The sequence below is a fragment of the Haliaeetus leucocephalus genome, unplaced genomic scaffold (genome assembly GCF_000737465.1).
Source record: "Haliaeetus leucocephalus isolate CR32 unplaced genomic scaffold, Haliaeetus_leucocephalus-4.0 Scaffold495, whole genome shotgun sequence".
Taxonomy (NCBI): domain Eukaryota; kingdom Metazoa; phylum Chordata; class Aves; order Accipitriformes; family Accipitridae; genus Haliaeetus; species Haliaeetus leucocephalus.
Genome location: NW_010972931.1, coordinates 5,024,343 through 5,046,613, shown reverse-complemented (window position 1 = coordinate 5,046,613; position 22,271 = coordinate 5,024,343). Strand labels below are relative to the sequence as shown.

The 22,271-nt window shown below is 44.4% G+C and overlaps 1 protein-coding gene across 1 annotated transcript in view; it reads right to left on the bottom strand.

The window, feature by feature from the left end:
• The window catches only part of FHL2 (four and a half LIM domains 2), a 43,240-nt gene extending 28,372 nt beyond the window's left edge, over nt 1-14,868 (bottom strand). The window contains exon 1 of the mRNA XM_010575698.1: nt 14,806-14,868. The gene's annotated coding sequence lies outside the window, so the exon portion shown is untranslated. The remainder of the gene's footprint in view (nt 1-14,805) is intronic.
• Between the last annotated feature and the right edge of the window lie 7,403 nt (nt 14,869-22,271).

The following is a 22,271-nucleotide window of genomic DNA, read 5'->3' as shown; positions in this document are numbered from 1 at the left end:
TTTGCATCCAGGTGACGCAAGGTAGCCCAGTGTCCTTTTGCATTAGACACCAGGCGGTGACGCAGGCGTGCGTATGGGTTGGCTGAGGGTTTTTCCTGCAAAACAAACTTATGCCAAAACCCTCACCTGTACTTACTGTCCTCTTGTGCGCCCAAATGGTAGTCAGATTTGGAATGGGGGTGAAATGTCAGTCTCAGCTCTATTCAAAACCTACAAAAGCACAGACAGAATAAAATGGTGGGAAAGGGCCATTCCTAGTTCTTCTATAAGGAGCAAAACCTCCTTTACAGAGGTGAGTTATTTTGGTGACCAGCAATGCCCATGGGTCGATCTGTCTGTCGCTGCAGCCTGCGCAGTTGCGTTTTCAAAACACAGGCATCGTGCCCTGGAGGACTGACCATGGATGGATGGGATTAAGGAGTTTGATTCCATGGCAATTAAAGCTTATTTAAATCAAAGCTGCTGCGCTCCCCAGCCACGTGTCCATGCCTCCCCCCTTGCATTTGCACTGGCACTGGAAGATGAGTTAAACCTGACAGTGAGCAATTTTTGGTGAGCCCTTGAGCTACCATGGAGCTGCACCTATGTCTTGGGAGAGCTGCTGGTTGGGCTTCCAGCCCCGTCACCGGCTTGCTGGATGCCCTTGGACAAGACATTGCATCTTTCTGTTCTTTAGTTTCAGTGTTTGTAAATGTAGAGCTGAGGACAGGCAAACTCTTGTGTAGGTTGTTAGCAAATTTACAAAGGACTAGTTAGTGTGTCATAATAATAATAATAACAATATGATGTTTCTTTCTTTTAGATTAAATTATTGCACAGTGACGACAATAATAATTAATTTCCATCTTAGTTACTATTCTTAGCTCAGCTCTGATTTAGAAGTGCATGTAAAGAAGAAAAATGGCCCTTGAAGGTGATTAGATTTGGGCTATTTGAGTCAGTTTATTTCCAAACCTTTCTAAAACAAATTAAATATTCCAAATGTGTTATTCGATTTTTTCAATTTCCATTATATTTTCATTTCCTTATCTGTCCATTGTCAGCCACTGCAGCAACTCTGCCAGACGTTTTTTGATGTGACCTGCTGGAATACAATACAACTGGTTTCCACAATGACAAGTTAAAATACATACCAGCTCCAGCTGAAATTGTTTAGTTTAACTGTTGCAGGTCATGGGTTGAGTTTAGGAAGATAAGATCGTTTTTGTCTGATTTAATCTAACATCTCTGACTCCTTGAAGGCAGAAGAGCCTCTGCCAATTTTAAACCCAATGATTTGTGTGCTTGCTCCGGGACTTGATGCTCAGCAGTCACATCAAGACTGCATGGAGCTGTGAAAGGGATGGAGGAGCTCCATCCCTCATCCCATGACGTGGTGTACGCACTCCATCAAACACTACTAGGCATGGCAGGGGCAACATCTGACCTCTTACCCTCCTTCAGCGGGTCTACCCCTGCTCACTTCAACTTCTTATCTGACAAGTACATATTCATCAGTAATTGGCAACCCCTCCCCCTCCCCCACTCTCTTTCCCACCAGCATCAAATCCACCGAAGAGAAGAAAACCAATTTTTCGTAATGATAATTAAGGAAAGGGAGATGGGGAGGAAAGAGCAGGGGCTTTTTTCACTGGCAGATTTAATGTTTCAGTGACCCACGTTTGGGGGTTTTTGTTGGTTTTTGTTGTTGTTTTTTTATTTTTTTAAACTTCATTTGTTCTCTGATTAGCCCAGCACAGATCAGCCACCTTCAAGGCTTCAGAGGAGACAATGCGATGAAAACAGGGGGCAATGTTTCTAATAGTGTGCCTACATTTAAGGTTGAAAGTACAAGTACCATTCAGTGCCATCCTGTGATTTAGAAACATACCCTATGGCTTATATATTTCTCATCTATGTAGCATTTATGTAGCACATATTGCTTGTTCTTCAGTGGCCTGTGTGCTTTAACAGGTTTAATTCTAATGTGGGGAAGGCCATACCTCACACGTGGGAAACAAGATGGAAAAAGTATCATTTTCATAGCAGGACTTCTCAATGATTTTACTAATCCTTCAGAAATCTCACTTTAGCTACAGGGTTGATGCCGGAATAACTACCGTTTCAGCACTTATCTCCTTTTCTGGCTGAAAAGAATGAACAAAGAAAAATATTGGAAAGAGACAGCTGGAAGTAGAATATTTCCTTTTCCCCCAGTTTGAGTCACAGAGAAATGTAATGTTTCTAAAAGAGCAAGGGAGGTGGAAAGCTACACTTTAAGGTTTGAAAATGGCTAAGCTACTGACTGATTCCTTCCACCACTATTTTATCCTGGAAACTGTTAAGTTACTTCATCAGATTTCAGCAAATCCCTTTCTGATGCTGGAACCTATATAATACAAGCTTCCATTAAATACGAGAGAGTGCATTTAGAAGAACTCCTATTTTTGGCACTACTGCTTAGGAAGTAGTATAGACTCATGCAGACATTGCATTTTAGTTCATTAAACCTAAAATAACAGCCAGGTAATATTATTTTTTTCTGAAATTTCATTCTTATAAGATGTTCTCAGATATGTAGTTTTTTCCCCAAACCTATGAGGAATATGCGAAGGGTAAACAGATATTTTTGGTGTGTATTTTCTCTCCCCATTCCATCTCCCAGTCACAAGGCTTTATGCAACATTCTGGTCTTCCTTTCTTCCCTTAGGTGACTAGATCCTCGAGTAGAAACACTCAGCAAGTAAGAAGTATCAGAGTTTCATAGACTCTGATGAAGAAATGATGGATACTTTTGGAAAATCCATTAAACCCCTGCAGCCAAGGCAGATAAGGAACTTTACATGAAATTAAAGTCTGTCTGCTTTGGGTTGATGCAAGTCTTCTTTTATTTTTGGGAGGGTGTTTAGCCTAAATCAATGTGAAAAGCTTAGTGTTTTAGAAACTCCAATCTCATCTGGAAAAAAAAAATTCTGTGTTTGCTTTCTTAATGTGTTTGAATAGTTTTCACATACAGTCTTAAACAATTTCCTCTTCCCTAGTGCATTTAGAGAAAGGTGCCATGGCTTAGTAGCACTGAAGAACTTGTGGTTTTGTATAGGAAAAGTCATCTTCAGAAGGATAATAAATATATTGCTATGTGATAAGATAGATGATACTGACTCAAATTCAAGGCTGTTTCTGTGATTACATGATCTGGGATGGAGCTGAAAGCAGTTTAGACCATTATGGTCAGTTTGAACAAAAGATTTTGTTCAGTGTTTCAAGTTAGTCAGGACCTCCTCTTCTATCCAGTTAGCCCCGGTTTCATTCAGAGAAATCTATCTCCTGAAAAAGATGTCTCAAAGGGAATGTGGTGGTGAGACACCGGTCAACATTTGGTCTGCCACGGTCTATGTAATTGCACCTACGCCCCTTTCTCCATGGAAAGTTGAGATCAGAGATGGTTTGCAGTGGATGACCCAGGCAGAAGGACAGCTACGTCCCCGCTGCTGCTGCTTTCCTCTCTCTCAGCTATGGAGACAAACAGCTCTTGATGCTAATGAAAGGTGGGGCACGAATCGAGGGGATCGAAGGGGAGAAGAGTAGTGGTGCTGGAGGAAGGAAGGGACAGAACACACCAGAGAAAGCTTCAAGGAGCAAGCCAGGAACTGGTCTCTGCTAAGGAAAATCCTTCTTGGTGATGGTTGAATTTTCAACAGCTTGGAAATCTGAGGGACCACATTACAGGACTGGCAGGTCCTTCATTGGGCAAGCAGCATTGTCAGAAGAGACATCCCAGGTCCTCATGGATTAAAAGAAGCCATAAAAGCAATCACGGGATAAAGGAAGATGGTCAAACATCTCTCCAAGCAGCAGGTGTCTGTGCCATGTGGGCCAGCCACCCTGGAGAGCCCTCACCAGGCTGCTGACCAAGTGGAGAAGAAATCATGAAGAGTTGTAATGCAGTGAGTGGAAAGCAACCCTTCTTCTTGTTGAATAAAGTCTTCTCCTTCCCTACTTTCCCAACCATTCTTTCTCTTTCTTTCCTCTCACTAGAGAACAGATGGTGCCTCTACTTTTAAGGAAACCGAAGCGAAACCTTTTTGTCTGTGCCATCCTCACCCCTCTTTGGACTCTAAGCATTCCCGAACCCCCTCGGCTCCATAGTTTGTTCATCTGTAAACAGGGATAGGGAGCCTGGTGTCATGTCTTTGGAAGTGCTTTGGGATCCAGAGACAACCTCTGACAAGAGGTGATTGGTTTTTAGAAACAGTGACTCTAAACGAGGATAGTGCAGAGACCTATGCAGAGGAGCTCTTGCTTCTTTCCTTTCCTCTGGATTCAGCTTGGTTGCCGCATGGGGCCCTGAGTATGACAGATGGGAAGAGGCTTTTGGGTTTCCTACCCCTGCGGGTGGAACCTGGGATGTCAAATTACTACAGAGTTTGTAGTAATTGCTGGTCTTCTGAATTGGCAAATACTACCCCTTAATTTAGGATTTATTCATTTTAGTATAATCATGATTTATGGTTCCCTGTTTTAGACACACAAAACAAGCACACTGTGATTGTTCCAAAAAAACTAATCGCTCTGTGTTTTTGATAGCACGAGACACATGCAATTCTGTACAAAATAGCTCACATACCTAGTATTCTCTGCAGTGTTCCCAGCACGCTCCAGTGGTTTTAGGCAATGTCCCCTTTCCAGAATCCTCCCCCTCCCCTCCTCCACTGCTCATGGCTTCTTCTCCAAAACCTTACTTGTGTGTGAATAATTTCCTTCTGCTCCCCTTAATGCTTTTTCTGCCTGCATCCCTGACATGTTTTACGACCCTCTAGAAATAGTGAACAGCAACGTTTGTAACTGCTATTTCCCCTTATCAGCCAGCCAGGGGCCCAGGGAGCTTCTGAGGAAAGAGAGGTTTTTAAAATCGAGCAGTTGGCGGACACCTCAAGAACTTACCTAACTCATTTCCAAGGCAGGAGTGACAACATCTAACTTGTTCCTGTCTAAGATACCCTTAAGGATTAACATTAGGACTCCACAACCTCCAAAGTCAAAAGAGCGTAAGTTTTGTCAGTCCAACACAGATAGCAGAAAGAAAGAAAAAAGACACTCAGACTAGAGTTTTCTGTCTAACATGAGTGCTTGTAAATGATGACTAATGTCAGGCAGAACCTGTAATTTGTAGGTATTCAGATCATGCCACAGCAATGTGAAAATCATTGAGCAGAAGGGTTCCTCCAACTCGTTATCCTGTTCTTGGGGTCTAAGAAGTGTCTTGGGAAGAAAATGAAAATGGCCTGTAATGATACCTCCTCGTAATAGTCTCCCAGCCTCCAACAACTTTTGGCTCAACCTGGTATTTCTCAGCCTGGAGGCAGCACCCATACTGAATATCACTTCCATGAACTTGCACAGTTTCCTCCTGATCCCATGAGAGGAAATTCACAGTTTCCTGCAACAGGTAGCTCTACTCTATGTTGTTGAAGAACCTTCTCCTTGTGTTCATTTGAACATGTTACCCACTAGCTTCATCTGATGCCTCCTAGATTTTACACTTGCAGAGATAATGAGCAACTGATCTTCATTCACACTTTACAAGCTGCTCATATCGTTGTCAATCTTTATCATATCTCCCCTCAGCTATCTTTCTCCTAGGCTGGACTGACCCAGCCTACCTAGTCACTCCGTATGACAGTTACTCCCTGTCCTGTCTTTTATCATCCTTCTCCAAATTTTTTCCAATATGATACCTTACTTTGTCAGATGAAGTGGCCAGAACTTTAACATTCAACATGCTTCTTGGCTGCTTTTGAGCACTGAGGAGGGTTTTTTTGTAAACCTGTATAACCCCCAAATTTCACACCCAGGTGGTCAGCTCAGAACCATTACTTTACAGCTAAAGTTACATTTTTCCCCATATGCGTTGCTTTATGCTTATCTACATTCAGTTTAAGATGCTGTTCCAGTGTCTACTCATCCTGTTGCCTAAGATCCTCCTGCTTCTCAGTCTTAGTAGAATTTCCGCTATTAATCTCTTATTAATCTCCTTTTACTGCAAGAACTGCCTGTTGTCTCTCAACCGATTTTATGCAATCCATGCAAAGATCTTCCCTCTTATCCTGGGGCTGCTTGCATGTTTTTAAGGGTGTTTGGTGAGGACCCTTGGTGAATACATAGAAAAGTACAAATAAGCAGATGCTGCCAACTAAAGATCTGTATCTGCATGCTTCTTATCATCTTACAGGAACCTGATGGATTTGTAGAGCACGATTTCCCTTTGCAGAGCTGTATTGAATTTCTCCCAATGTATCATATTTATCCATCTTCTCTACCCTACATAGTAATTTCTATTAAATTTATCAAACTTACCAGGCTCTAATTATTTCCCCAGTTTCTCTTGGAACCATTTAAAAAGGCTGGCATTGTATTAGCTACTTTCAGGTGCTCAGTTCTAAGTCTGTTTTAAATAAGAGGCCATGCACTATTATTATTTCAGTTAATTCATCCTTTAGGTTTCTTGGGTGAACACCATCTGGTTCTAACATTTTCTTCCTATTCATTTTGTTTATTTGTTCCATACCTCTTCTACAGACATTTCAGCTTGAAATAGATCCTCTGACAATCCCCATAAGGAAGTGTTCTGCTGTGGGAAGCTCTCCAAGTTCCTCACAGTGAACACAAGAGTAAAAAAATCTGATTTAGTTTTTTCTGTTACAGCCATCTCTTCCCTGAGGACTCCTTTTGTACCCTGTTTATGTATTGGCCCTATCGTTCCCCAAACCATTCAACTTGCCTTGAATTCAAAAGAAGCATACAGCTGCAGATCACTTCCCAGATTACTTCAGGCTCCTAATACTTTGATGTAAGTAGAAATAGTCGCCCTCTCCAACCTGAATATGACTGGGGACATCCTGTTTTGCAGAAAGATCCTTCTGTATGGCAACAGTTATTTTTCTGCTCAACCACTGTTTGTATATACTACATATAAAATGAGGGGGTCTGAGACGTAGGCTCAGACATATATTATGATTGAAAATATGAGCTTACATTGTGCACTTTGAAGTAGAGTCCCTGCTATTGATCCTTTTAGGTCTGTGCTTACTTTGAACTCTGTAAGTGCTCAGGCCCTTTAAATAATAGGATTAAAGCAATCTTCTAGCTGCTGATGTGAATTTCATGTCTAACACTTCACATAGAGCTGAAAAAATATACCATCCATTGTCAGCCTGACAGACATATGGATTGTGTTTGTCCCTGCCAAGTTTATATTCACATGGCTGTCTACTGGAGTTGCTGTCTTAATGCGAATGAAATTCAAATGTCGTGAGTAAAACGAAATAGAGGCTTGTAACAATGGCTTGTCTTGAAGATAATGTGTCTTCTGCTGGAAGATAAGTAATTTTTCTGAATCATTAGAGAGGAGTCAGAAATCACATTATGAAGCAGAGCTAGTCCTTTCATTTATCCCTAATGGCTAACCATAAAGTCTAGCAAGTCCTTGCTGGGTTGCTACAATACAAATGCCTTCTTACACAACTGAGCACTGCCCGCCTGGCTGGCTGCTCCCCAAAGAGCACCCGGTCCACAGTGATGCTGGCTCTTCCTTATATCCAGTAGGAGTTCCAGGAATCCAGACCCCTCATTTGCAAGGAAGAGTTCCTAGCACTTGGTTGTCCAGAAAAAAATGCAGAGAAGAGGCTGGCATGCTGTTGGAGTGAGTCCAGAGGAGGGCCATGAAGATGATCAGAGGGCTGGAGCACCTCTCCTGAAGCTGAGCGAGTTGGGGTTGTTCAACCTGGAGAAGAGAAGGCTCCAGGGAGACCTTATAGCAGCCTGCCAGTACTTAAAGAAAGCCGGAGAGGGACTTTTTACAAGGGCATGTAGTGATAGGACAAGGGGTAATGGCTTTAAACTGAAAGACGGTAGAGTTAGATTAGATATTAGGAAGAAATTCTTTACTGTGAGGATGGTGAGGCACTGGAACAGGTTGCCCAGAGAGGCTGTGGATGCCCCATCCCTGGCAGTGTTCAAGGCCAGGTTGGATGGGGCTTTGAGCAACCTGGTCTACTGGAAGGTGTCCCTGCCCATGGCAGGGGGGCTGGAACTCGATGATCTTTAAGGTCCTTTCCAGCCCAAACCATTCTGTGATTGTCTGGCAGCAGACACAGCACTGGCAGGCAGCAGAAACTTCACTTGCAGGATAGAGCAGAGGAAGACTTGGGAGGAAGGCAGGCTGCTCTGCTTGGGTGCCCACAGTTCTTCTACAGCCGTGCTCACGCTGCTTCTACGTGAGCCTGCCGGCTTTCTACATGAGCATGCCTCGGATGCGGAGCTGTTTGCTATTTCCTTTAGTAAGCTGCGTATCTATCTGACATTTTCATTTGTAAGGGCAGGGGGAAAATGCAGAAAGGAGGCATGGCTCTAGGTACTTGGGCAGGAATCCAAGCTGAGAATCTGGTCACAAATCCTGTCCCAGCAGCTGGCACAACCTCCTGTGTAACCGAACCCTAACCCGTTCCAGGCACGATGAGCTGGATGTGCCCGTGCCTTTCACGTGCTAGGTGTCTGCTAACTCAGCCTCTCTCGTTCAGCAAATGAGGAAACCATTACCAAAAGCAGGCAACTGGGTGGAGTGGCAGACTCCAATAGGAAGCAATGATAACGGGGCGGGGAATGGCTAGGACAAAGGGAAGACCATGCATAGACCCCAATGATCCCCAGCACGCAAGCTGGGTGCTCCTGCTCATGGTGGTGGGAGAGGGTGGCCTGGCCACACCACCCCTGCGTGTGCATTTTGCCACTGGAAGCAAAGCAAGGGCTGCTGAGAAGAAAAGGATGGATGAACAACTGTCTTCGCATACTGCAATCTCCTTGTGCCAATGACAGGGAGATCTTCTCAGGGTGACCGCATTGCCCATTCCTCTTGTCCCGCCTGCATCTATAGCAGTAGCTTGTGTTGACCCAAACACAGCAGAGGATGGTCCACACTGTTCAACCGTAAGTGCAGCCCCTGGTCTGGTTGAGCCCAAAGCCCCCGTTGCTCTCCCAAGGGGTCTCTGGCATGGCCCAAGGGCTGGCCTGCCCAAAGGACTGCTCCTAACGGGAGGGTGGATGTGTCCATCTTGTTTTGCCTGATAAGACAGTACAACTGAATGGACACTGTGCCATGCTAGTTGGCCTGAGGACCAGTATTTTGTTATAAATCAAAATGTTTCTGAGACAAAACTAGCTAACAGAGAAACATGACAGTAAATAGATCTACCTATTTTCCACAAGGATGTCCTTAGAAAACTTGTTTCTGAGATTTCTATGGTTTGGTTCACGTAGTCTGGTCCTCTATCTCATGCACCATTTGTTCCTCAGGCTCAGGAGAAAGCCTTTGTGGCCCACTCTAGTCCTTTCTTGAATGCTTTGCTGCTTATAGTTCTGTGGTTCCTTGGTCTTCAGACCTGGTGGAGGGTGGATGCAAGATCCTTGAAACAGACAGTTTTGCTGGTTGTTTTTCAAGTGTGTGCTGGGGTGCCAACATCTGCAACCACTGTCTTTCTCACTTGTGTCTGCCTACAAATCTTAAGCAGAACAATATGTCTTTTTACGGTGCACATCATATATTATGTTCCTGTAATCGAGGCCATGTAATTATACCCTCTGCTTAGCCACCAGTATTCCACAGCAACAAATAACTGTATCCTAAGACACTAATTGCACTGATAAATCTAGATCCTCCTTAGGTTATGAATCTGCAAGTTACTGAACTGCAAGACTTAAGTAAGATGGCATTACAAATAACACCATGGCTTTATTGAAGGTTGTGGTCTACAAAGAAATGTGAATATTATTACCATGAAGCTCAGACACGTTTCTGCAGCCAGTCTTGGAAGCCTCAGAGTAAAACTCTTGCTGAATTTGATGAGATGGAAGGTGAAACAGTTTACAAATGAATGACCTTCTCCATCCTGATAAGACATTCCAATTGTCTTTTATAATAGGTTATTTATAATGATTGAATATTTTCCCATTGATTGCCTAACAAACAAACTTACATAAGCACCTTCCACTATTAGGAAAAGTTCTGTTCTTCTTATTATTTTAAATGGTCAGTCTAAAATGAGAGACAACCAGAGTCCTAGCTGGTTGATTGTCATTGTTACCACAGTCACACTGATGTTTTTCAGAAGTAAAAATAATTAGGAATACATGTCTAACTCATAGCATCAGGTCAAGAAAGTACCAATCTCATGCAAAACCTCTTCTTTCCATTCAGGATTTCTATAAAAGACTGTTAACATTTCCATTGCAGTCTCCAATTTTTCAGAGATCTTCAACTTTGCACAAGAAGGTGCATTGGATTGAAACTTTTTCAGGTAATGTTGGCTGAAAAGACTATAGCCATTACAAATTTTCAAATAGGTTTGTGTCATTTTCTCCCTGCAGATGAGAATGGATGGTCTAGAAAACCATCATCGTTCCGTCCCTCCTCCTAAGTTTCTATGCTTTTTCATAACCCTTCACTCCTGAATAAACTCTTTCACACCCTTTTGTTTTGAGAGGCAAAGTCATTTCTGCAGACTATTGCTCTCTGTTACAGTCTCACCAAGCGAGGAAAAATTCCTAACAAAATATTTCCACTTTCTACACAGGTTCTTGTTTCCACCAGCAGCACTTTCCATTCATCTGACATGCTCCTTCTGTGCTCTGGGTCCCACTTTGCACCTGGAAGGAGACTTTCAAGAGTTCCTACAGCACCAGGATAGCCTTGGTTCAACTCATGAATCTCCAGAGAATGGTCCCCCCTTGCTTAATTGAGCAGAGCTGGACATAACATCCCACATGTTGGCTAGAGGATTTTTAAGGCAGATGAAAGGAAAAGAGGGGAGAGTCTGTCTCCAAGACTTATTTCTTGGAGCCCTACAGCCTGCTGATCCTTGCTGCACTTCAGCACTTGAGTCTGCCCTCAGATCTGGCCCTTACTTCTTTCTGAATTAGGAAAAAGTGCTACTTTTCTCCCCTAAAAGGATGTCGAGAGAAGAAATACTTGATGATGTGAAATGCGGGCCATAAGAGTATGTAACACACAATGTGTTTAACCTGTGCTCATGTGAATTCCTGAGCTGGGGCTTACACCCACAAGCTGAAAACTACAACAAATAGAGTTTATTCTGATAGCTTCCTCTCTTTTATTGTTCTGTACCAGGAGTCTCATGCTATACAGTGTTGGCACGTCTTTCTCTTTGTATTATAATCGGTGTCCTAAGCCCTTGAGTGTCCTGCTGCCTTCTGCACCGTTGCAGTCAATGGACTTCATGCATAGGAAATTAGGATACTCAGCATTTGAAAAAATGGGATAAATGACAGAATAATGGGCTTCTGTGTGGCAGTATCTGCAGATTGTAGGTATTCCTGTTTTCGTATGGTAATCTCTAGGCTTTGCAGGCTTTGCTTCCCTAGCTGCAGACTACCAAAAAGGAGCACTAGTCAATGTTACCTACTACCCTCCAACAGAAAGCATGCAAATTTCTAGTGAGACTTTGGTAAAAATCCGTTAAGCTTGACAGGCTTTGTTTATGAAGTGTGTGAAACAATTTCTGTCCCCATGTCTGTGCCCATTCTACTCCCGCGACAATGTGGTTCGATAGTGTGCTTATTTTCCTTTTTTAAAGGAGAGTTTTCCTCTCGTTTGTTGCGATATGGAAGTTTCACAGAGATAGCAGGGAAAAAAAATATTATAAAAGAAAACCTGCACAACTGGCTTCACACAAAATGTTACTGAAAAGATAAAGTGAAATTGGGAGAAAATATTTTTTCTTCTAGCTCTTTCAGTTTTACTACTTGGTGGCATGTGTTAATGGTAGCCAGTAAATCAACCTGCAGCAGAAACTTTTTGAGTTTTATGAAGTTGATAGATTCCTTTAAAAGGTGTATGGTAGTGCTCCTTCCATGTTTGTGTCAGAGTGAGCTGAGCAAAACCAGGCAGAATTGCTCCAACTGCTTTCAGAAAAACTAGGACTCTGTGTAATATGACCTATGCTTCTCAAAGCTAATCAACGTTAGATGATGAACATTGTTGAAACAGCCTGAGACTTATCAGCATGAAACTGTACTCACTGTGATATAAAGCCAAAGATAAAATACTGCAGCCAGTAATAATTCATCTTGCTGAAAAACAACTGTGTCAGGGTGCCTGTGCTCTGGTTAGACAATACACAGCTACAAAAAAGGGAAAACTGGTAAGGGAAAATGTGAAAATGCGCTTCGGTGGTGCAAAACTACACAAGTTTGGCACTATTAGAATTAGGAGGAAAAGGAGGAGATCTGAGCTTTGCTAATTATCAGTGGATGTTTCTAAGAAAATCCCATTGATTTCAGTGGGGCCAGGATTTCACCCCCAAGTCAGTATTCACATTCCCTTCCTTCTCTGGTTTTCTTCCTTTTAAAATGGCCTTTTTCATTTTCTGTATTAAAGAAGTGTTTGAATGAGTCTGCCCCCTCCCAGCCTCTTGCCAGCTGCAATCAAAGGTCTGCCTTGTTCTGATGGCTTGCTGTTTGGAAGGGAGAAAGTAAAGTTATTCATCCATTAATCATATTTTCAAATGCTAGGTAAGAACAAAGTATTATTGTTGGAAAGACTGCCTTTAGAATGGGTTCATTTTGGGAAGAGGCTTTGGGTCTTTTTGTTTTATTTCACTTTTAAATTCAAATCCAGTGAAAAATCCCTGCATTAGTATGTATGTTCCTGCATTTTTTTAAGCCAAAGATCTTTGGCCAACATATTTTTTTAAAAAAACCCTAATGTTTTGCTGCGCATGATTGGAATGCTACTTCTGCTTCTTGTTTTTAAGGGGGGATACTGTCAATACATCAGTGGCAATACTTTAACACTAAGTGCCCAGCCAGAACGATTTTGTTATTTTTATTGTTTTAGCCTGAGGCTTGGATGATAGACAAAGAATTTGAGGACATGAGAAAATTTCTAGTAAGGGAGAAGTGAGACTATTCTATAAAAAAATATTTGTTTTGTACATGATTCCTTTATTGCACAATTTACTGCGGAGGCGCATCAGTTTAGCTTAACAGCAAGATTTTGGAAAAAACAGACCAAAAGGAGCAGTGGGTCTGGCTAAGGCAGCAGCCAGCTCCCGCTGGTGGCCTGCTAAGAGTCAATGCTGTCCTCTCTGGTGGGACGAGCTACCTTTGGGCTCCAGCCAACTTACAAAACTCATCTCCCCAGTGCTGGGGAGCAGAAGATGGGAGCTCTGTGCAGATCTGAAGAGACCAGACCACGGTCAGGTGGTGGGACTGTTACTGCTGGAGGGCAGGGAGACATGCTGAGATGCCAGCTGCGGTGTCTGGAGACATTAAGTCTTCCAAGGCATCCATGCAGGGACAGTAAGCCTTGAGAGAAGATAGGCGTGTGTGCAGACAATTTGGCATTTTACGTGCCTTTTTTTCTTCCGCTGAAGTTACGTGCTGTTCTTCACAGGTAAGGTGGAAGAGAGCCCAAGAGATGGACCGGGGACCGGACCCAACTTCTCCACGGCCACCAGCCTGATCAGCACCTGGTGTAAACACCCACCTCTCACCTAAAATCGGTGGATCTCCAGCAGCTTTGGACCAACTAAAGACCTACCCTTTTGCCTTTGAAATCCTCACTTAGGGACTGAGCCCAATCCCAACCACTTTGAAGTGAGTTGAGCTTTCCTACAAGCCTTGGCTTTGGGTTAGGTCTAAGGAGTCCTGCTTCCCAGGGGTGCCAAGGATTTGTGATCCTGTCAAAGTCCGTGGAGCAAGGGTCGCTCAGCATTTTGAAAAAAAAAAAAAAAAAAAAAGCCTTTTTTCATTTAATTTCCTAAATAATGGAATAGTAAACAAACTCTGGTGAAAAAGGTAATAGCTTTAGTTCTCGGGCTAAAAGTAAATTAATATTTCTTACCTTTGTGTCATACTTTGTGATCCTTGCATTAAAAAGCCTTTCATTACAAGAATGTTTATATTAAAAATGCCTGTGTAAATGCATCCAAACAAACGTACACACATGCACAAACAATCTTATTTTTCCAAAGAGGTCTTCTTTTATTGGCTTCATTTGAAAATTAATGCTCTCATGAGATGAGGTTAAAAGTAATTTAATGTAACAATAGCCTGATAATTGGCATTTGGCAGTTATTGCTAATGCTATTTTACAGGCTAGTTCTGACGAATTCCTGCTTTGACACCCAGTTATGTTTCGGTGCTTTGCTTTCTTTTCCCTTTTCACACAGCTGCTGTAATCCATAACAAGTGATTGTTTAAACACGAAATCAGTAAGCATCGCCTGTAATTTGCCTTTCTTTCTTTCATGGCCATTAGGAAATGGTCTGAAAGAGGGGAAAAAAGTAAAATGTTCCTTCTGTCCTCTTTTTTTTCCACTATCTATTCATTTCCCAAATATTCATCATAAAGAAGAAAATGCTGATAGAGGGGAAAAAAAAAACTAATCAAAAGCTTTCTGGCTGAAGTCATTCAGTTTGCTATTCAAACAGGAAAGTGTCTATAGTTAGACATGGTTGTGTTCCTTGAGAACATGAAAACATGACAGCGTATTATTAGTGCAGAAACTAAAGAGCAGCTGTTGGTTAGCACCTGGTTCCCAACAGCAGACTGGAAATACAAAGAGACACGCTCTGTATGTGCCCTGGCAGCAAGAAAGGAACAAACATCTCAAAATCCACTCTTCCCCTAAGAAAGCAGCGCTCCCCTCAGGATATCTACCCAGAGCCCTGAGAAATCATTGCAAAGGGAAAGCGAAAAGGAGAAAAAGGCCCAAAGGACGCTGAAAACCAAACCAAGGTACTGCCTTACCTTGCTGCAGCTCGGTGCTGCCTCTGCTTGTGAGCCTGCGAACGAGAGAGGACGGGGACTCGCTGCTTTATCGAATTGCCCAAACTATGTGTTTAGTAATTAGGCAGTTAGGCGTTTGTGCTTCGGATGAGCTATAAATATAGTCTCTCCAAAGTACCAGCCATCCGCAGGAGATAAGGACCGCAGCACCTCCGTGACTACCAGCCTTTTAAGGTTTCGTAGCTGAAGCGGTATGAAGAAAGGGCTGCCGAGCTCCTGAGCGGCCCCGGCCCTTCGCTCTGCTCCGTTTGGGAGTGCCTGGTCTTAAAATACACTCACCTGCTGTAGGGAGGTCCTGCGAGGGACCCCAAGGAGCCGGGCGATATTTCAGGGCTAGATATTTTGGCTGAGCTAGGAGCAACTCTAATTTCTCAACCAGATTAGCTGTCGGGGCTCTGGGATTGACAGAAACGCCCTAGGAAATGCCGACTGCTTTGCAGATCTAAACGAACTCCAGCTGCCCTTCGCCTGCCTGTCTGTCCATCCCAGGTGGGCAGCCTTGTTGCAGGGGAGCCCGTGCCTCGGGTCCTGCCTCGTTTTACCCCTGCACCTCCTCATGTGGGGAACGGTAGTGCCCGTCCTCCCATTCCACAGCAAAAACCCCAGTGACTTTAGAGACTAGCCTGAGGTCACGAAATAAATCTGCGTGGGCAGGAGCTTGCTCGCCACCCGGTGTGACGCCGGGTGAAGAGGATGCTCGTACACGGAAGGAGCAAAAGATTAGAGGTGGAAAAAAGCTTTTCCAGCAGCTCCCGTGGGCAGCATCTTGCTGGGTCTGGAGGAAAACGTGCCCGAGCAAGGCTCGGCACAGAGCGGGGGGTTACAACCTGCCCACCTCCTTGCCGGTGCTGGGTCCTGCTCTGCATTTCAATGTGCTTCTGCAGAGAAAGCTGCGGCAGAGACACAGCCCTTGATACGAAGTTCAGCTATTTTAAGGTGGTTTTTTTTAAGGGGAGGAAAAGGAAAATCTCTCTTTACGACAGGGAGGTGAAGAAATAGCATTGGGCAGCCTCCATGTGCAGGCAAATGACTCTTACACAGCGGCATACTTCTCTGAAGAAGTACTGTGCTGTTGAACTGAGATTGCCAGTTGTTCCTCCTCCTGACCGAAGCAGGAATATTTGCTGAGGGATTTGATTTCTTTGCTGGGTTTATTTATTAATTCCACAGTCCTGAAGAGCCCCCCATTCCCTTAATCTCTCTCTTCTCTTCAGAGTGCCGGTCGAGCAATAGTCTTTAGGAGATAGCGTCACCTCCCAGCTTGTCTCAGCTCGTTTGGATACAAACATGGGTCAAGCCCTGGAGACTGGATACTAACACAAACCATGTGCCAGGTTTTCTGACATGACAAACTGATTTATGGTTTGACATGGAGCCCAGTCAGGTTTTACGGTTTTAACTCCAAGCCAATGAGAAGTTGGCATCTGAAGGGTTCATCCTAACATAAAAAAGCTCATAACAGCACGTCCTCGGCCCCTGCCAAGCAACATGATTTGACAGCCTGAGTCAAGTCTCTTGGAACAAATGACTTGCACGCATCTCCTTTCGTCCACGCAGAAATGCCCAGCTTCCAAGCACCGTGGATGAGGAGCGTGGCCTAGAGACTTAAGTTAGGGAGATAAGAGAAATATCCCACAGATTTCTGATTAAAATATTGTTCATCCTAGAGCTAGCGGTCTTTTGCCACATGTTCCTTTAGCTACCATGTAAACTGCTCTTTCTCACTTCCCAGAACAATAAACAGTTATGAAAAGCCATATAAGCAGCAAAAATGTGGTAGTTAAGACTTATGTTTGGACAGCTCTGGAAAGCCTCAGCCTTTTCATGTTAGCCATTTTTTTTGTTTGCATGATTCAAAGGTCCGGTGATGTTGTAGAAACAACCTGGATAAAAGATGGTTGTCCCCAGCCCCAGCCCAGGATGTTCTGGGCACGAACGACATGTTTAATCCCCAGGTGTCAGCCCGATTACAGAGCACATTTGGATCTGGTGTAAACATCGAGCAACTGGGGACCAGCTTGGGGTAAAGGTGGCCTCCCAGCACACTTAACTACTTGAGAAGGTGGATTACAGATCTCTTAAGGCAAACATTACTGCTTTTCTCACTGAAAAAAAGCAAACGTCCTGTAAAGCTGGTTGCCCCCCCGCTGCCCCTCTAAACTGTCCCAGTTTCATTTGGGATATTGCTTTACTCTTTGATGATGCTCACCGGGGAAAGGAGGGCTCCTTGAAAAAGGATGCCATCAGAAGGCTAAAGCATCAGTGACAAGTCAAGCTGCTAACGATGGAGGAGAAGTATTCCTGTGGGTGTTTTCTGGGAGTAGAGACATCTCCGGGCTTCTCAGCTTTATAGCAGCATTGGAATTTAGCCCTTTAAAAAGAGGGGCTGAAGTGCTCTGGCCCAAAGCAGCGGGGGCATGGCAGGCCCTTTTGCCATGGGTCTGCGGCACCGGAGCCAGCCCCGCTGCTCCCATGGCTAAGGCACAGGGAGGAGGCAAAGCAAGAATTTCAGCCAATTCTCTGCTCCAAGGCAACGGGAGGTGCATGTGCTAGAAGGGCTGCTTTCTGTGCTTTCGGAACGGCAAAGGAAATGCTGCAAGTTTTAAGCACAGCACCCTGTGGAAATGAGACCAAGGTCCTGTTACCTCTTCGTTACACTAAGGTTAGGAGTTTTATCACTGATCAGGATCCACCCCGTCATTCTCTGCAAGTCACGGAAGATGCCAGACTGTGGGCATCCAAGAAGGATGTAAATCTTCAGGATAGCTTTAACAAACAAAAATCTCTCCAGCTTGCACTGGTACTACCTTTTCTAAAGGAAGAGCTCTACTGACAGATAGTCATGGGAATCTGACCTTGCTGTCCTGACATTTGTGTTCCTGGTAGGTAGCACAGGGACTAAAACCATGTTATGATGTTGTTGAGCCTTTAATCTAATTTGGAGGATTTAGAGGTAGGTTCTGTACATGTGATATTGACTGCCAGAGACTTAGCAGCAGAGCCAAAGGGGAAGAGGGAGCCTGTGGAGACTTTGCTGGTAGTCAATATTTTGCAAACACTTTACACTCAGGCCCTGGCAGTGAGGAAGACGGGATTAGCTTTTGCCGTTATGAACTGGGGATTTGGCTGTGCTAGCAACCCATCAGCCTGTCTCCTTCTTCCAGCCCTTCGCAGCCACAGGTCACACCAGTACCCTCCAGATAAGACATTTGCACATAAAACCCCAAACCCAGCCACCCCGCACCTGGAGGAAAAGCATGTACAAACACTGACTCCCATGCAAACCTGTGGGCACGCAGCCTTTTGCCAGGAGGCACAAGGGGTGTCAGGAGTGTTGCACACCTTCAGGCCTTCCCATGCCTGTGAAAATCCTCGTGGCAGGCAGCTTTTGGGCTCCGGCACCAGCAGCCTCAGGGATGCCAGTGACCTCCAGGCTCCTGAGGATGGAGGAGAACCCGGAGGATCCCAACCCCAGGTCCCTCTCAGCGGGTGGTTGTCCTCTCTGCCACCAGGCTCTGGAGCACAAGCGAGGTGGAGGTGCCTTCACACGAAGCAGCAAAGCACGTGTGATTTCCAAGGGCTTCATCTCTGCCCGCCTTCCCCTCCTGCCCTGTGTTTTGAGCCGAGGTTCCGAGAAGATGTCATCGCCGCAAAGATACGCGCAGGCTTGGGAGCAGGCTGAAACGCTCGCAGCCCTGTGACCTCTGTGTTTTCCATGGGCGCTGTCATCAGCAGTTCACCTCACCTACTTTTTGCCATCCAAAGCTGGCATCTGGTGTAAGCCGGTTATCTGCGTGATTTCTTTGGTGGGTGGAGGTGCCTATCTCCTGCTGCTGAGGAGGAGAGGAGATGACTCACACCAGACAGCCAAATTCTGGTGACTGAAGGTATGAGAAATGCGCCTCACTCAGCGTGAGATGCCCTTGCTGTGTGTAGTGTGCCACAAAAATGCCTGTGTTGGGCCAGATGTAGGTTAGCCTAGCCCATTTTCTTGCCTCCAGCAATGGCCAGTGGTTCATGCTTGGGAATATATATTCCCCAGAACAGTTTCCTGAATTCGCAGAGGTTTTGGTTTGGGGACTCTCTGAGACAGAAGCAAACTATATTTAATGACCTTGATGGATTTTTTTTTGTTTTCTTTTCCTTTTCTTTCCATGAATTTCTCCAGCTGTTTCTGAACCCAAATGCTCAGGGTGTTTGGTCCCTCCCATCCCCAGTCTCTGCAGCTTGCACCCCCCAAGCCTGGGGGCTGGCAGAGGCTCAGAGCACAGGCAGGAGCATTCTTTCCAGCACAAACAATACCACGTTGGGGTAAATGATGCAGATGAGCCTTAGTCTAAAAATTCAGATACCCAACTCTCCAAAACCTCTGAACCCAAACTTTGCATGGAAAACCTAGGGAGCTTTCCCCTTTCTCCCCCTCTCCATCCCGCTCACACAGGGGGAGATGAATCCCGTCCCCAGGCTGCACTGCTGCCTTTCTGCCCATACTTAATGGCCCTATATCTGAGGGTTCACCTTGCCAATCTAGTGACACAGCCCTGACAAACGCCCTGAGTAATGAGAGGACTGGATGGTGCCTCTTAACCAGAGGGACCTCTGGATATATTATCAGAGTGCAAATAAAGTTGGAAAAGCAGGAATCATTTCTTCTTCACTTCATTTATCTGCCCAGCAAATGCTACAGCTCACAAAAGGCCACTGCTCTTAGCAGCTGTTTCGTGGCCCCACCTCTGCCCTTTCCCATTTTGGCTGAAATACTCGTTCAGTTCGCTGTAGCTGCTGTTTTTGGATCATGCTAAGACTTCTTCAGTCCAAAACTAATTCTACCCTCGTAATCCACCAAACTAAGTCCTGATAAAGCTAAGCGGGCTTCACTTAACAACAAGCTGAGATATACCTATTTGTGGGTTGCAGTGACAAAGGTATCCAAGTGATTGCCTGAATTCAAAGCAGATGAGAGAAGCAGTCCCAGTAACACTGAATTTTGGTGCCCCATTTGCACACTCACCTGCCTGTTTGAATTAATATCTTTACCCCACTGTACCTAAGCCCACCAGTGAGTATGAGTACATGTGCAAAAGAAACTTTCAGGACTCCTTTTAGAAAAGAGGTATTTTCTCATGAGATAACTGTTATCTGAGAGAAGTACAGTGCTGCGACCTCAGCAGCAAGAGTTGGGAATTGCCACTAGCAAAATTAAGCAAGCAAGAGCCCAGTCTGCTTCGCCTGCCCCCAGGTACAAAAGTGCTTGTATAGATAAGGAATTTCAGCCTAAGCAGTTTTATTTTGGCATGCATAAGAGACTAAAGCAGACCTTTGTAACAGAAGCTGTAGATTGCCTTAGGCATAGGTGTAATCACCAGCCCACCCATAAGCAATAATAATCCCAGCTCTGACATTAATTCATTGTGTGACCTTGGACATGACACTGACATCCACATTATCAAACCTGGCAAGTGCATGCAAGTCCCACTGAAGGACAGAGGAGCTGCAAGTGCCAAGCACTTTAAAAAAATCAAATTAAGCTCCCTGGGGCTCAGGTTTCCCACTTATAGGGGAAACTATGAGAGAGATCATTGCTGAGAACAAGATCTGAAAAATACACCGAGATCATAAAAAAACCCCAACCCTTAGCAGACTAAGAATTTCCCAGACCTCCACAGCCATTAGAAGGATCCTGCTGGCAGGAGCACATTTCCCAGCAAAAATCCCCAAGAGTGGCTGTGATAGCCCTTTCCCTACATCTTCTGCCTCAGGGTTCATGCTGGGTGGGGGGCACATGGTCTCAAGAAGAGGTGCACCCCAAAATTGTCCTGTCTGCACACACTACATCACAGTCAATAGGCTGTTCTTAGGACATATTAAGTAGGACTTCAGTTGTAAAACAAGTATGATATTATACTACCTTCAAAGGCATTTCCCAAAACAGCACAGGAATAGAAACTAGGATAATGCAGCTGGCAGTGGTGATAAATCTAAAATCTTGCATAAAATGTTTAAGCCTGGTATCATCTCTGCACACTGCGGAATAGGACAGTGGCCCCCCCTTTTTGGCATTGCCTGGGTGTAAGCCTGATGGCTCAGGTTAGCCTGCTGAAGGCCATCGTGTGCAACTTGAAGCAAGCCCAGCAATATTAAAAAGTTATGTTTATAAAGAGCAGCTGTTGGTGTTACGGTGTATATCCTTCCCCCGGAGACATAATCAGCTGCGTAACTGGTAACTCAATCTTTGCTAGCGGTTTGTTGCCTTGCTGATAGAAGTGCAGCCCGGGGCTACCATGGACCTTTTAGGCCATTTAGCACAATGTGAAAAATTTCACCGTAGAGCCTAGATTAGCCTGGACGCAAGTGCCAAAATTAATGTCAAACCTGACACCTACTTGTTCCCCTCACCCAGATCCTGTACGTGACTATGATGAGCCTCAAACGCTTGTCTTCTCTCTTCGATGAGTCACTGATTTGCCTCTTTTCTCATCCATAACATAAAAAGCCTTCACCTGATTGTATTAATACTTTATCTGTTTCAGTGATGACTTTTTGTGAGAGCTCACAGGGATTTTACTGGTGGCTGAAAAAAGCTATGTGTATTAAAACGGGCACCCTAATTTTATGGCCAAGTTTGACAGAGAACATGACATTTACCAGGAGGACAGCTCTTTATGGTACCTCAGTTAAATGACAGTGCTACTTCTGTCGTTATCAGAGCTGCTCAGATTTTTTCAGAAACGGTTAAAAAACAAATAATCAATTCTATGGCCATGCATTAATTTGAAAGTCTTGACAGACATGTTTAGCCATTAAGTTGTCAGAGCGCTGAAACCAAAACCAAGGCATGCTGAAGAAGGAAGCAACATGTCTTTGCTATGTGTGTCTTGTCAGCTGAGACTAGCTAAATTGTTAGTTACACACTGATCAAAATACACAAAGAGCTCTCTGATTTTCAGATTGTTGGGAAAAAATACACAGTGCCTTTTTCACGCTTTAAAAAGATACGCTTACATACAATATAACTGAAGGATAGTGAGATTAGAGTCTTCGTCATGCGAAATCTGCATTCTGTTTTTGCACATGTCCTGACTAAAGAATTTGCTGATCTTTTCCTAATTGCCACCTGTACGCCTTGGAAAAACCATCATCCAATGTAATACTAGACCACCTTAGCATTACCATAATTTTCTTTGCGTTTCTTTCCATCTTGCACCATCTCTTCTCCTCTCATCTTTTACGGCTGGCACACCACATCTCCCCCCTGTTTCTTTTCTGCCCTGGGCACCTGCGGTCTCAGCAGCGTGTTCTGCCAACCTCCCCTCTCCACTCCAGCCACAAAACCCGCAAGCTAATCCTCTCAATCTCTGCCTCCTTAACATCCTTGCCACCACTTCTTTCCCCTCAAGGTTTAGCAGGTGTTTCCTCAAAACATCTGC